A 13,271-nucleotide genomic window follows, 5' to 3' on the forward strand; every position below is an offset into this window, starting at 1 on the left:
TCACTAAAGTCGGTATGTCCCACCGCCAAAAATTCATTGAACAGCTTGGGTGGATGCTACACACCTCTAGCGATGCCATAACAATGGAATGGCGTGATGTTCAGCGTCAGAGGGCGGCGATGCTTGCGGCTTGTATGCCATCGCTAATGCTTATGCACTCTGTGCAAATATCAGACCTGAGGAGTGTGCATGGGATCAAGATAGTTTGTACGACTGGCTGGTTGGATGCCTTCAAGGAGAACTGTCTCAACCCCTGTAACAGTACCCCAAAGGAACAATAAGGGTACTGTTCACACTGAGGTGGAAACAGTCTTAGGTAAATGCCGTTTGCCAAACAATGAGACCTGTCCCATGATTGCCTGTGATAACTGCAACGCGTGGTATCACTTCAGCTACGAGGGAGTGTCAGAAGCTAACAGCCAGACATTCCACTGCAGCAACTGCAGGTAACTTCTTTTCAGATGTTATTTGAAAGTACCTGAAAGAATAGGAGTTGTTTGCTGCATTCATGGACATAGAGATGGCATATGAAAGGAAGGGTTAATGGAGTAACATCCCATAAACCCTTCCTGTCAACCTTGTCATATACCATCTCTAGGTCCTTGAATGCAGCAAACAGCTTCCTATGCTTCTCTAGGTACTTTTCAAATAGCATTTTCAGTAAAAGAAAATAATCTACACAACCTCTTCCTTTCCTAGAAACACCTTGGTGTAGATTTGCTCTAACCTCTCAATGTTTCTGTGTGTGATAATGCCGCACCGTGGAGCAGTATTCAAGCATTGATCTCACAAGTGTGATATACTACTACTAGTTGTATAAGTGTTTTTTTTTACAGTTATGTTGATTACACTTAAGGATCCAAAAGTGTTCAGTTGGCTGTGGCACTGATGTGTTCTGTGTGAGTGTTGAATTTTAAGTTAATGGAGAATTGAACTCTGAGGTATTTGTGTGTGTGTACAATTCACATGAGCATTTGGGTTGTAAGGCCATGTTGTGAGTCAGAAACAATGTTGTTTGTGTCAAGCAGATTTCATTATGTGTTTGTGTATTGTGTTCAAAGTTCCACATGGAATCAGTGTTAGTGAAATGGGGCAATAATTGGCTGTGTCAGTCCAGTCACCTGTCTCAAATAAAGGGTTGATGTTTGTCAGAAGCCAGTCAAAGTAATGATGAGGATGATATATATTGGATCAAGGAGTCCCTGGAGGACGGGGCTAAGGATTTAAGAATGAAGGCAAGGATGTTGTCGGGCCCAGTGAATTTACTTGTCAAGTCCTTCTGTAATGCCAGGATTCCCCCTCTCCTCCCCATACTGTTAATGGGAATGTTGAGGGGGGCTGTTGGAAGAAGGGGCTGTGTGGCATGGTTGGTGTCTGGTAGTGTTCTTGGGTGCACACTAATTGGAACGGTGTTGTGGGCTGGTTACTACTGTGATATTGTTGTCTTTCTGTGATATAATAGTGTTGGTAGCATATTTGCATGCCCTAAAGAATTTGAAAAAATGTTTATGTTGTTACTTAAATTGTCTGCGAGGAAGGTTGCTATGTGTTTGTGTTCGGCAAATTTTATGTTTTTGTTAAGTGTTTTTTGGGGGGCCATCTAATTATCTGTTGTGTTGTATGTCTGTATCTGTACCTTTTTTATTATTATAATTAGTAGTAGCAGTAGTAGTAGTAGTAGTAGTAGTAGGTAGATAGTAAATTAATACACAATTGTGTAAATAACTATATGTAATTTACCAAATATATATTTATGCAAGAAATTTTGGAGCCTTCTTTGACCCTTAAATTAATTATGGATGGTTGTTAGACTACCAAAGGAATATCTTGTAACATGAAGAACTAGAGAACTAGAGAGCATGAAGAACTGGGGTCTTCCTTAAGCCCTTGGGAGGGAAGGAAGGGGAAAAACGTGTACCAAGGTAAGTAAGATCTTGCAGCATGAACTGGGGTCTTCCTCCGAGCGCTTGGGAGGGGAAGAAGGGCACAGACCTGTTACCAAGGTAAGGAATCAAAATCATGCTATATGAAGAACTGAGGACTTCCTCAGAGCCCTTGGGAGGGGAGGAATTATGTGAAAATATGTACCAGGGGGGATCTTATAACAAATGATGTCCTTAGAAGAGAAGAAAATATAAATGGATAGCTCTCTGGGACCTATTACATTCTTAAATAGCCATTTTTCCAGCAAGATACTTGATTCCTGTAGACAATCAAACCTCACCCATAGCACAGTGTACCGCAATGTAATTCTGATAACCTGAGTTGTTATACAGTAGGGTCATATGTAGTAGACCCCACATAATTATAAGAGAAAGCAATCTGCTTTGGGGGGGGGGGGGGTAAGCTATTTATATAGCACCCCCCCCAACTTTTTTTTAGATCATATTAAAAATTCCCTTAAAGGGCTTATATAAAGAAAAATAAAAAGCACATATGCATGGCATGCTCAATTCGCTCACCCCCCCCCCCCACACACACACACAAAAAAGGGTCTCATAGGCTATGCATATCGACATTTTTTTTACTATAGCAAAAGGCTATTTGCCGTTAATTTACTGATGAATCATTGTCATGAAGGCTATTTATTGTCCCTTCACTTCATTTATACAAAGCAGAGCGTTGTAATGTATTCACTGATGTTTTCCTATGAAAGAATATAACAATATGCCCTTCCGTGCTGGAAAATAATGGGAGGACATTTAGGAATTTGAGGACGCGGCGGAACACGATACCGTAAGCCTTAATGTCCTCCCTTTTGTTTGTAAACAAAGGGGGACATTTAGACGGGGGAGGACACTGTGGCGTGTGACACCGGGCATAAACTGATCACAAATGCGTTGATATATATTATGAAATGGTTTGCGTGAGTGATGATTTTTTCTCATTTTTCTCGCTTTGATGGAGGAGCCTTTAACCCGAGAAGTTTCTGGTCCCTACAGAGTTTGGGATGAATAACTCTGTAGGGACCCAAAACTCCTCGGATTGGCCCTGTAAAACGGCCCCTAAACCGACCTTTGGAGGGACCCAAAACTTCTCGGGTTTAACTCGTAATACTTTGCACAGTCCCAACACTTTATTTTTCCCTCTCATGTATTACCAATAGATAACATAGGAGAGGGAGGGAATCCAACACCCAAACAGACTATTTGAAATGGTTATACTGAAGTCGTTTGATCCTAATTCTGTCCTTTCATGGGTTTTTTCTTTATTTCCAGGGGTAGATTTGTGACCTCGATGGTAGTTTGATCCTTCCTCTGTATCATGAACCTAAAAACACAGATTTGCCAAGGTTTTCGTAGGAGTTTTGAACATTTCCAGGAGCAGTTTTGTGGCCCTGGTGGTAGTGTGACCTTTCCTCTGTACCATGAACCTATAGAAACACACATTTGTCAAGGATTTCCTAGGAGTTGTGGGCATTTCCAGGGGTAGTTTTGTGGCCCTGGTGGTAGTGTGACCCTTCCTCTGTACCATGACCCTGAAGAAACACACATCTGGCAAGGCCTTCCTAGGAATTGTGGGCATTTCCAGGGGTAGTTTTATAACCCTGGTGCTGGCCTAACCCTTCTTCAGTTGCAGGAACCCCACAAAACACTCATTGCAACCCAACTGATCCCCTCTTTAGCCCTTAGAAATAGCTGATGTAAGAAGCAAAACTGTCTTACTATACTGGCCAAAGACATGCCCAAGTTGGTGGCAATGCAGACCCCACAAGACCGCCACAAAGTCATCATTATCCTTGACGGTGAAGGCCTCAGTCATCGTCAAATAGCACAGCCGACTGGTGTGTCTGTCTCTAACGTATGAATGGGTCTGCAGACAACATGTGGTCACAGGCTCCACTAGTGACAGGCCTCAAAGCCTTGCAGCAGATTTTTAACAGTGTAATCACAGCATTACTAAATAGATACCTATCATCCTCATATATCGTATAGCTATGGTGCAGTATGTGCTTTACGTATTAATTTTGGCAGATATTATAATTCTGTATAATTTTACCGGTAATTATGCTTCTATACCACCACCTAGAGTTATCATTGACTCAATTAAATAAGGATGAGGTCAGCCCCAGCATTTAAACTGCCTGAGAATGGTTCATGTTACAATACAAAACATGAAGAAACACTCATTAGAACCCGATTGCCTCCTCTTTGACCTTCAGAAATACAGAACATAGTTGACGTGAGAAGCAAAAGTGTCTTATTATACCAATCCCAGGATATAGTTAATATTGTGTCATCAAAACCCAGATTAAATTCAAACCTCTCCTGCGTCCATCCCACTCTGACTGGGCTCATGTTAACGCCGCCCTGCACTGTGACGCCTTGTTTAAGAGGCCCCCGAGCCAAGAAGGACGGAACAGAGAGGGAGAAAGCTGTTGCTGAGAGTGAGAAAATATAAGAAAGATTTTAATGGAAGCGGCCAAGATAGATAATGGAGAGAGAGAGAGAGAGAGAGAGAGAGAGAGAGAGAGAGAGAGAGAGAGAGAGAGAGAGAGAGAGAGAGAGAATTACCTCCACTAAAAATGATCCACAAAGTCTAAATGGATGTATATAATCCCCCCTTTGCGCCCATGGACCCCCCTAACGAAACAGACCAGCTATAGTGTAAGCTATCTAATGGGGGCCTTCTCCCCCTCAACAACTTGACAAAACTACAAAAAACATCACACTTCCCTCCTTATTATAAAAATTCCTTGACTGCTCCGTAACCATTGGAGAAAAAATAAATCACCACTCACCAATGGGCACCTCCTGTGTTCCTCGTCTTCTTCCAAGTCCTCCTCCTCCTATTGATCGTTTGGTTGTTTCTGCAAATCAAGTTCGGTGTCAATTAACTTTGTAAATGTGGTACCTGCAGGGCGCTGCATCCACTAACACAGACGCAGTAACGTCAACTGACCCAGTACATCCATCACAAATAAACAAGGAAGACGAAAGCGACGTAGAACGTTAGAATACATCCAACTTTAAGAACAATTTGAAGAACACAGCACAGCGAGGCGACAGTGAGAAGAACAAATCATTATCAAAACACACAGGAAGCAAAAAGGCGTCTCGGCCACCATACAGCCGGCGCTCTGCCGGCTTCCCGAAACCGCCCACTTCACCCAACGACAGCACCACGCTAAAGACTATAAGGACGAGAATCATGTAAACGGAAGTCATGTAAAATAACACTACTCATGAATATTCACTCTTATGTGCTATAACCATAGAGGATGTAACAATATCATAGGGAAAGGAGTGCACCTCAGTGCAGGAGCCTTGTGTACCCAGTCAATAGGTATGACGTAGTGATGACGTATAGTGACGTAGGCAATCGCCCATATAAGGGGTTCCTCGAGTACTCGGGCAGAACTAGAAATATTCTGACCGACACTCACGTGTCCTCTAAATTTTAGACACAATATGTGTCGTGTGTTCATCTACGCTGTCGTGAGTAGAAAGTGAAGTGTTGTACCGTAAAGGAAAGCGCACTAGTGTCCATTGTGTATAGTGGTATTGTTTAGATTATAAGAGTATATATCTTCAGTGTATGTGTAATAAGAAATATTTAGGATTGCAACTAGTATTGAAGTAGGACGTTACTTGTCCCTTAACAGGCAGTGTGCGAGGCCTGACGACCCGCTGGGTCTGATTGAAGTGTATTCTGTATTTTATATTATTTTGTTATTCAAAGTGTTAAAATAAGTTAAAATTAAATATAAAAAAGCGACAACGTTTCATCACCCCAACTACGAGCTCCTTCAAATACTCTTGAAGTACCAGAATATTAAGTCAGTTGTCGCTACGACGAATCAGTCTTAAACCTCCTTGAGAGCCCGGTAGCGTACTACAACATAAACATTAACATACTTTTTGTTTACAGTAAACAGTTCAAGAAAAAAAAAGGAACCAATAATGAAAAAAAGCCTGTCACTCCAAAAAAATATCATTATAAATTGTGCGCAACAACTTCAGCGTGCGATGGTGTACCCAGTGCAGTCCAGCCCAGTATCACAAGTCTACAACAAAATGACCTGACCTGTCTCCCAAAACCTAGTCCTGATTTGAGTATGTAATGACCTAGCCACCATAGTAACCTGTCCCAAACATTCATAACAGCTTTTCAAACGAGCAGAGTGCGTCGTCATTACGTTCAAGGCTTTATTCAGAAGGTAATTCCTGGTACAGTGAGCAGTATAATCTGACTTACAGTGGACTACTCTGGGGATAGAAAGCAAAGATCCGCACTCGTGGCTTACCCGAACAGGTCCCAACGTTACGTACCACATACCCGTAACCCAGGGGTGGATATGGGGTGACCTCATTCCTCACATGCAAGCAGAAAGTGAATTTTAGTGCAGGCCACTATCATCAGGAAATAAGGGAAGACTTCCTTGCCTTTGTGCACGCCAGGCCTCACCGGTAAAGGTTTAGCCTGGCTCCTTTTGCGCACCGTTGAAGACCTCGGATTGGACATGGCCAAGTGCAGGGGACTTGGTTTCGATGGAGCAAGTGCCATGATGGGAAAATTCAAAGGGTGTGCCGCAGTACTCATGAAGAAGTACACCCTGGCCAAGCCAATCCACTGCTCTGACCACCGGCAGAATCTAGTACTGACGAAGCCGTGTGACGTCAAGGAAGTGAAGATCGCTCTTCAAACACTGACCGAGGTGTGCAACTTCGTTCATTCTTCAAATATGCACTGTCTCCGCTTCACAGAGGTTGTCAAGCTTACCTCGGCCAAGCGCGAAGAGCTTGTTCCCCTGTGCCCCACCAGGTGGATTGAGAGGCATGACGCAGTGCTGGTTTTTGTTGAATTTCTGCCTGTCATTGATGTTTTTCTCAAGGAAGAACTTGACGCCACCGCTGGGCTCCTTCTCATCGCCATACATGTTCCCCGCTTTCTCGTTGGACTGGTTGTAGTGGAGTGTACATTGGCGCATACTCTCAAGCCAAGCCGAACTCTTCAGAGAAAAGATGGCGACCTGGTGTCAGCCTATGCCCGATTCGTGGCATCGAGACCATTTTTGGCAAGTTCAGAGCAGATGTGGAGAATCATTTCCACGATGTGTTCATGAAAGCGGAAGAGCTTTTGGTAGAGGTGGGGTCATCGCATGACACCATCCCTGTGCCACGACTCTGTGGACGACAGACCCAGCGATCAAATGTTCCGTGCGAGAATGCTGAGGAGTGCTACCGCCGGGCGGTGTACATTCCATTCGTGGACCACGTCTTGGCTGAGTTGAAGAGTCGGTTCGGCGACTACACAGTGCCTGTCGCACTTCGATCAGCTCAAGCAACTCCTCAATGGCCTCGAAACGGATGTTGCAGCTGTGCTTCAAGCGGAGAAGCTCTACGAGCTCGACATGGAATCCCTGACACTCGTGAAGGCACTGGGCATTATCTGTTTTGGTCTTCCAAACTATCAAAGAAGCCCAGGCACACGCCAGCACCAGCGTGTTCCCCAATCTCGCCATTCTCTTGAAAACTCTGTTGACGCTTCCAGTCTCCAACGAGAGGTCTTTCTCAGCATTGAAAAGGCTTAAAACCTATTTGAGGAGTACCGTTGGCCAAGAGCGCCTGAACGGACTTGCCCTCCTCTATGTCCACTATGATATCCCCCCCATTTCAGTCAAGAGAGTGATAAGCAAATTCGGCGAAACAAACGCCAACTACTCTTTGCTTAGTGAGGCACTTGTTGAATACTTGGGAATTTATTGTAAATATATTTCTGTACCGTCCTGAAACCCTCACTTAAGGGTAAGGTCAGGATAAGTTAAGGTAAGGTTAGGATATTAAGGTAAGGTCAGGATAGGTCAGATTCAGGTTACCTTGGAGTGAATTACGTTTAGGGGATTATTTTAAGGCAAGTTTAGGGTAATTCAACTGTAGTTTTAGGTAAGATGGGAGTGAATTACATTAGTTTAGGGTCATTCAAGACAGAGTAAGGTTACTTTAGGGTGAATTAGTAAATTCAGGCTGCTTATGACAGACTTTCGGCACTTAGGGATCCTTTGTTTTGATCGTTACCAATGGCGCCGATCGATGCTATAGTTTTCCATGTGAAACTGGCCTATGGGGTGGTGGCGGCTGCAGAGGAAGCGAGAGGGGTTGAGAGTGTGTGGCTAATATATTGCTCCACATAATTAATGGAAGCTGAGATTCCGGTGATGTGGACTCCAGCAGCCATTATACCTCCATGGGAGGAACCAACAGACGGAGAGAAGAAACAACTGTGGAAAGGAGAGGAGGAAGAGGAAGGATCAGAGAATGAAGGAGGATTAGGCAGAGAACAGATGTAATTAAGAGGAGGTAGTATAACGATAAAGGGAGGAGGAGAAACAGGAAAGAATTATTATTGACACTCACCAACTGATTCCTCTGTATCCTCTTCCTCCTCCTCTTCTTCTTCTGGCAGTATCTGCAGATCAAGTGAGGGATTAATAGGCTGTATAAACATTAACATGCTTTTGGAAATAATAAATTCTCTTCACTGTCTAAATTCAACACAACAATAGTTCGCATGCATAAAGTTCATACACAATTGTTTGTAAGCAAGGATAAAGTTCGTCTGAAAAAGTACGTACGCTGAAGTTCGTATGGTATAAAGTATGTATGTAAATTATTCGTAACGACAAAAGTTCGTATGGAAAAGTTTTGTATGAAATTGTTCGTAAGCAAAAGTTTGTACGCAAATTTGCATCAGGGATTAAGTTCATCTGACAAAATACTTAAGTAAAAGTTCGTTCGCTAAAGTTCGTATGCAGATATTCGTGTGGTATAAAGTACGTATGTAAAATATTCGTAACGACAAAAGTTAGTATAGAAAAAAAAATCATGTGCAATTATCCGTACGCAAATGTTCGTCAGGGATAAAATTCTTGTGTGTAAAGTAGTACGGACGGAAAAAGTTTGTGAGCATGTTTGTATGGCAATAAGGGCCGCTTTCAGTCGTTTTGTTTGTTTTGATCGTTACCTACGGCGCCGATCGACGCTATATTTTTCCATGTGAAACTGGCCTATGGGGTAGTGGCGGCTGCAGAGGAAGCAAGGTGTTGAGAGTGTGTGGTAGGTGCGGGCTGGGCTAACCCGCAGCCGCCACTTCCCATCGGCCAGTTTTGAGTGGAAATTCTAAAGCGGCGATCATTGGTAACGATCAAAACAAACAAAACGACTGTGAAAGCGGCCCTGAGTTGCTATGGATACTTGCGACACGAAGCTTTTCTATACGAATTTTTGTCCGAAACCCATGAAAAATGGGGGTGTCGCTAAGAGCCGACCCTGCTGACAACCACCATCACCTCCGCTACCAACAACCAACATCATAACTTTGCACTCTGCCGCCACCGCCCTCATTAACGCAAAATAATACACACTGACAAGATGAGCCACTGCCTCCAGGAATTATTTCAAGACTAAAGATCTTGTCGCCCAGTACCTTAAAAAGTTTCTTACTGGACCAGTTTTTCACCACGGGGAGACCTTTTGGTCCCCCAGTTATGTTAAAAAAATGCACACACACACACACACATTTCTCTCTCTCTCTCTCTCTCTGTACAAACTATTTCCATGCGTACTTTGGTCCTAGAATCAAACGAACTTTACCATACGAATTATTGCCATACAAAGTTTTTTTCTATTCCATACGAACTTTATCTCTGACGGATATTTGCGTACGAACAGTTGCGTACGAACATTTGCATACGAACGTTTTCCATACAAACTTTTACGTGTACGAACGTCTTTCTACCGAACATTTGCACGACGAACATTTAAGCTTACGATTTTTTTCCTTTACGATTTTTTCCCATTACGAACTTTTGACATGACGAACTTTATACTCTACGTACTTATGGCAAACGAACTTTATCCTTCGAATTTGCCATTGACTGGCCCAACGTGCAAGTCGATCTCAATCTGATTGTTATGCTTCTTCGTCGAGTGTCGCAGTTACTTTACTAGCAATTTTTGTGTCATCAGCAAATTTTGATACTTTGCAAGTGAGCCCATCATCGATATCATTAACATAAATTAAGCAGAGCATGGGGCCAAGCACTGATCCTTGAGGTATGCCGCTTCTGACGTCGAGCCAGTTAGATGTAACACCATTTAGAACTACTCTCTGTTTCCGCTCAGAGAGCCAGTCCACAAGCCAATTGTGAATGTTACCCGAGATACCGTGCGCCAATAGTTTGCTGAGCAATCGTTGGTGGGGGACCTTATCAAATGCCTTTTGAAAATCCAGATATATGATATCTACTGATCTGCTTTCATCGAACACCTCAAAAATATAATGAAAAAAAATCAAGTAAGTTAGTTAAACACGAACGTTTACTACGGAAGCCATGTTGCGAATTATTTATCATATTATTTTCTTCGAAAAATTTCACCATATTGTCGCGAATGATAGTCTCCATTAACTTACAAACAATCGATATCAGGCTAATTGGTCGATAGTTTCCTGGATGAGACTTGTCCCCCTTTTTGAAAATTGGTGTGACATTTGCAAGTTTCCAATCTGACGGAACTTTTCCAGCTGTTAAAGATTTATTGAATATGATGGAATAGATGGGAATGGAATGGAATGGAAGGGAAGAGAAGGGACAGGAAGGGATGGGAATGGAAGGGAAGGGAAGGGATGGGAATGGAAGGGATGGGAAGGGAAAGGATTGGATGGGATGGGATGAGAAGGTAAGGGATGGGAAGGGAAGGGAAGGGATGGGAAGGGAAGAGAAGGATGGGAAGGGAAGAGAAGGGATGGGAAGGGAAGGGTAGGGAAGGAATGGGAAGGAAAAGGAAGGGATGGAAAGGGAAGGGTTGGGAAAGGAAGGGAAAGGAAGGGAAAGGATTGGATGGGATGGGATGAGAAGGTAAGGGATGGGAAGGGAAGGGATGGGAAGGGATGAGAAGGATGGGAAGGGAAGAGAAGGGATGGGAAGGGAAGAGAAGGGATGGGATGGGAAGGGAAGAGAGGGTTAGGGAAGGGGAGGGGAGGGAAGGGAAGGGAAGGGAAGTTAAGGGAAGAGAAAGGTTAGGAAGGGGAAGGGATGGAAGGGGAAGAGAAGGGATAGGAAGGGAAGGGATGGAAAGGAAGGCATGGGAAGGGATGGGATGGGAAGAAATGGAGTATGATATTCCCAAACACACACACACACACACACACACATATACACTCACTCACCCACCCAGATACATACATATTCAAAGTGTGTGTGTGTGTGTGTGTGTGTGTGTGTGTGTGCCCTGAGACTTCCATATAGTTGTGTGTCACTTTCATGAGGTGCTTTTCCTACTAGTGTTTTTAGGGCGAGTCCATTCAAGGCACCTGTGTACCACCCCATACAAGCTCGAAGTCTTGACAAATGTGTGTTTCTTTAGCTTCATGGTACAGAGGAAGGGTCACACTACCACCAGGGTCATAAACTACCCAAGGAGATGCCCCAAACTCCTATGAAAGTCTTGACAAATGTGTGTTTCTTTAGGTTCATGGTACAGAGGAAGGGTCACACTACCTCCAGGGTCATAAAACTACCCAAGGAGATGCCCCAAACTCCTATGAAAGTCTTGACAAATGTGTGTTTCTTTAGCTTCATGGTACAGAGGAAGGGTCACACTACCACCAGGGTCATAACACTACCCCAGGAAATGCCCACAACTCCTACGAAAGCCTTGTCAAATATGTGTTCTTGGGCGGCGAAATGTCTCATAATACGACCCTAAGAGCCACCTTGCCACCAGGGTCTGACCACCAACTGACTCCAAACCAACCCACTCTCTCTTTGAACCCAGTCATGATTAGGACCACCCTATATATGGCAGGGACTTCACTATTCTGTACAACTGCTCCCACAACATGTCACGCTTGATGGCAGAGTCCCTTTCATATGACAACTCTGCCCTGCACTGTGACCTGACATTGTACCGAGGGCAGCTGTGTGGCAGGAACTAACAGGAAGGAGAGAAGACTGAGAGCTGGAAATGGAAATAAAAAAGACCGAGAATTTTGCACAAAAGGAACAATTGCAGGAAGAAAATTGGTGCAAGAAGATGAACAAGGAAAATAGTTATAAAGTTAACAACACTCACCATTTGATTCCTGTGTGTCCCTTCATCCTCCTCCTCCTCCTCTTGTTCTTCCTCCTCTTCTTCTTATGTCTGCAAATTAAGTTAGGAATGAGAACTGTATAAACACTGAGTCAGGCAGAAGTATGGGGCCATCCAGTCCCCATTAAAGCTAATGATACATATATGGAAAAAATTAACATCTATATATAGTGAGAGTTATCACCTTCATATCACAGGTAAAACTCCAGAAATACACCCACCAACTACCAGTGACAATGGAGCAGTGCAAAGCCTGCCCCATTTTTACCAAGGCAACCTGACCAAATCTAACCTAACCATTGAGTAAATAGAACGTTAAATGGTAAAAAGCGCTCAAAATAACGGAAAAGATGAGTAAAAAGATGAATTAATCTAACCTAACCACATCTGATTTCTGGAAAAACACACAAATAGTTAGGGATAAATGTATAAATAATTAGGCTACCCTTTCTTCAATAATCCCTTAATGATAACAAATACTCTAACCTATCACTGCCGCTGCCGATGTCAATGGAGGTGGAATTGGTGGAGTGGACATGGCGGCTGACCCCAATCACTGCTGAGGGTCTAACACCATCATCACCACCACCACCATCAACACTGCCATCACCACCACCACCACCACCATCACTGCCATCACCACCATCACCACCGCCGTCATCACCACCACCATCATCACCACCACCACCATCAACACTGCCATCACCACCACCACCACCACCATCACCGCCGTCATCACCACCATCAACCATCACCACCACCACCGTCATCACCACCAACACCTGTCACCACCGTCATCACCACCATCAACTCACCACCACAGCCGTCATCACCACCACCACCATCACCACCGCCGTCATCATCACCACAAACACCTGTCACCACTGCCGTCATCACCACCGCCGTCATCACCACCACCACCATCACCACCGCCGTCATCACCACCGCCGTCATCACCACCGCCGTCACCACCACCACCACCATCACCACCGCCGTCATCACCACCACCACCATCACCGCCGTCATCACCACCACCACCATCACCACCGCCGTCATCACCACCGCCGTCATCACCACCACCACCATCACCGCCGTCATCACCACCACCACCATCACCGCCGTCATCACCACCGCCGTCACCACCACCACCATCACCGCCGCCATCACCACCACCACCAC

The sequence above is a fragment of the Eriocheir sinensis genome, unplaced genomic scaffold (assembly GCF_024679095.1).
Source record: "Eriocheir sinensis breed Jianghai 21 unplaced genomic scaffold, ASM2467909v1 Scaffold1064, whole genome shotgun sequence".
Taxonomy (NCBI): Eukaryota; Metazoa; Arthropoda; class Malacostraca; order Decapoda; family Varunidae; genus Eriocheir; species Eriocheir sinensis.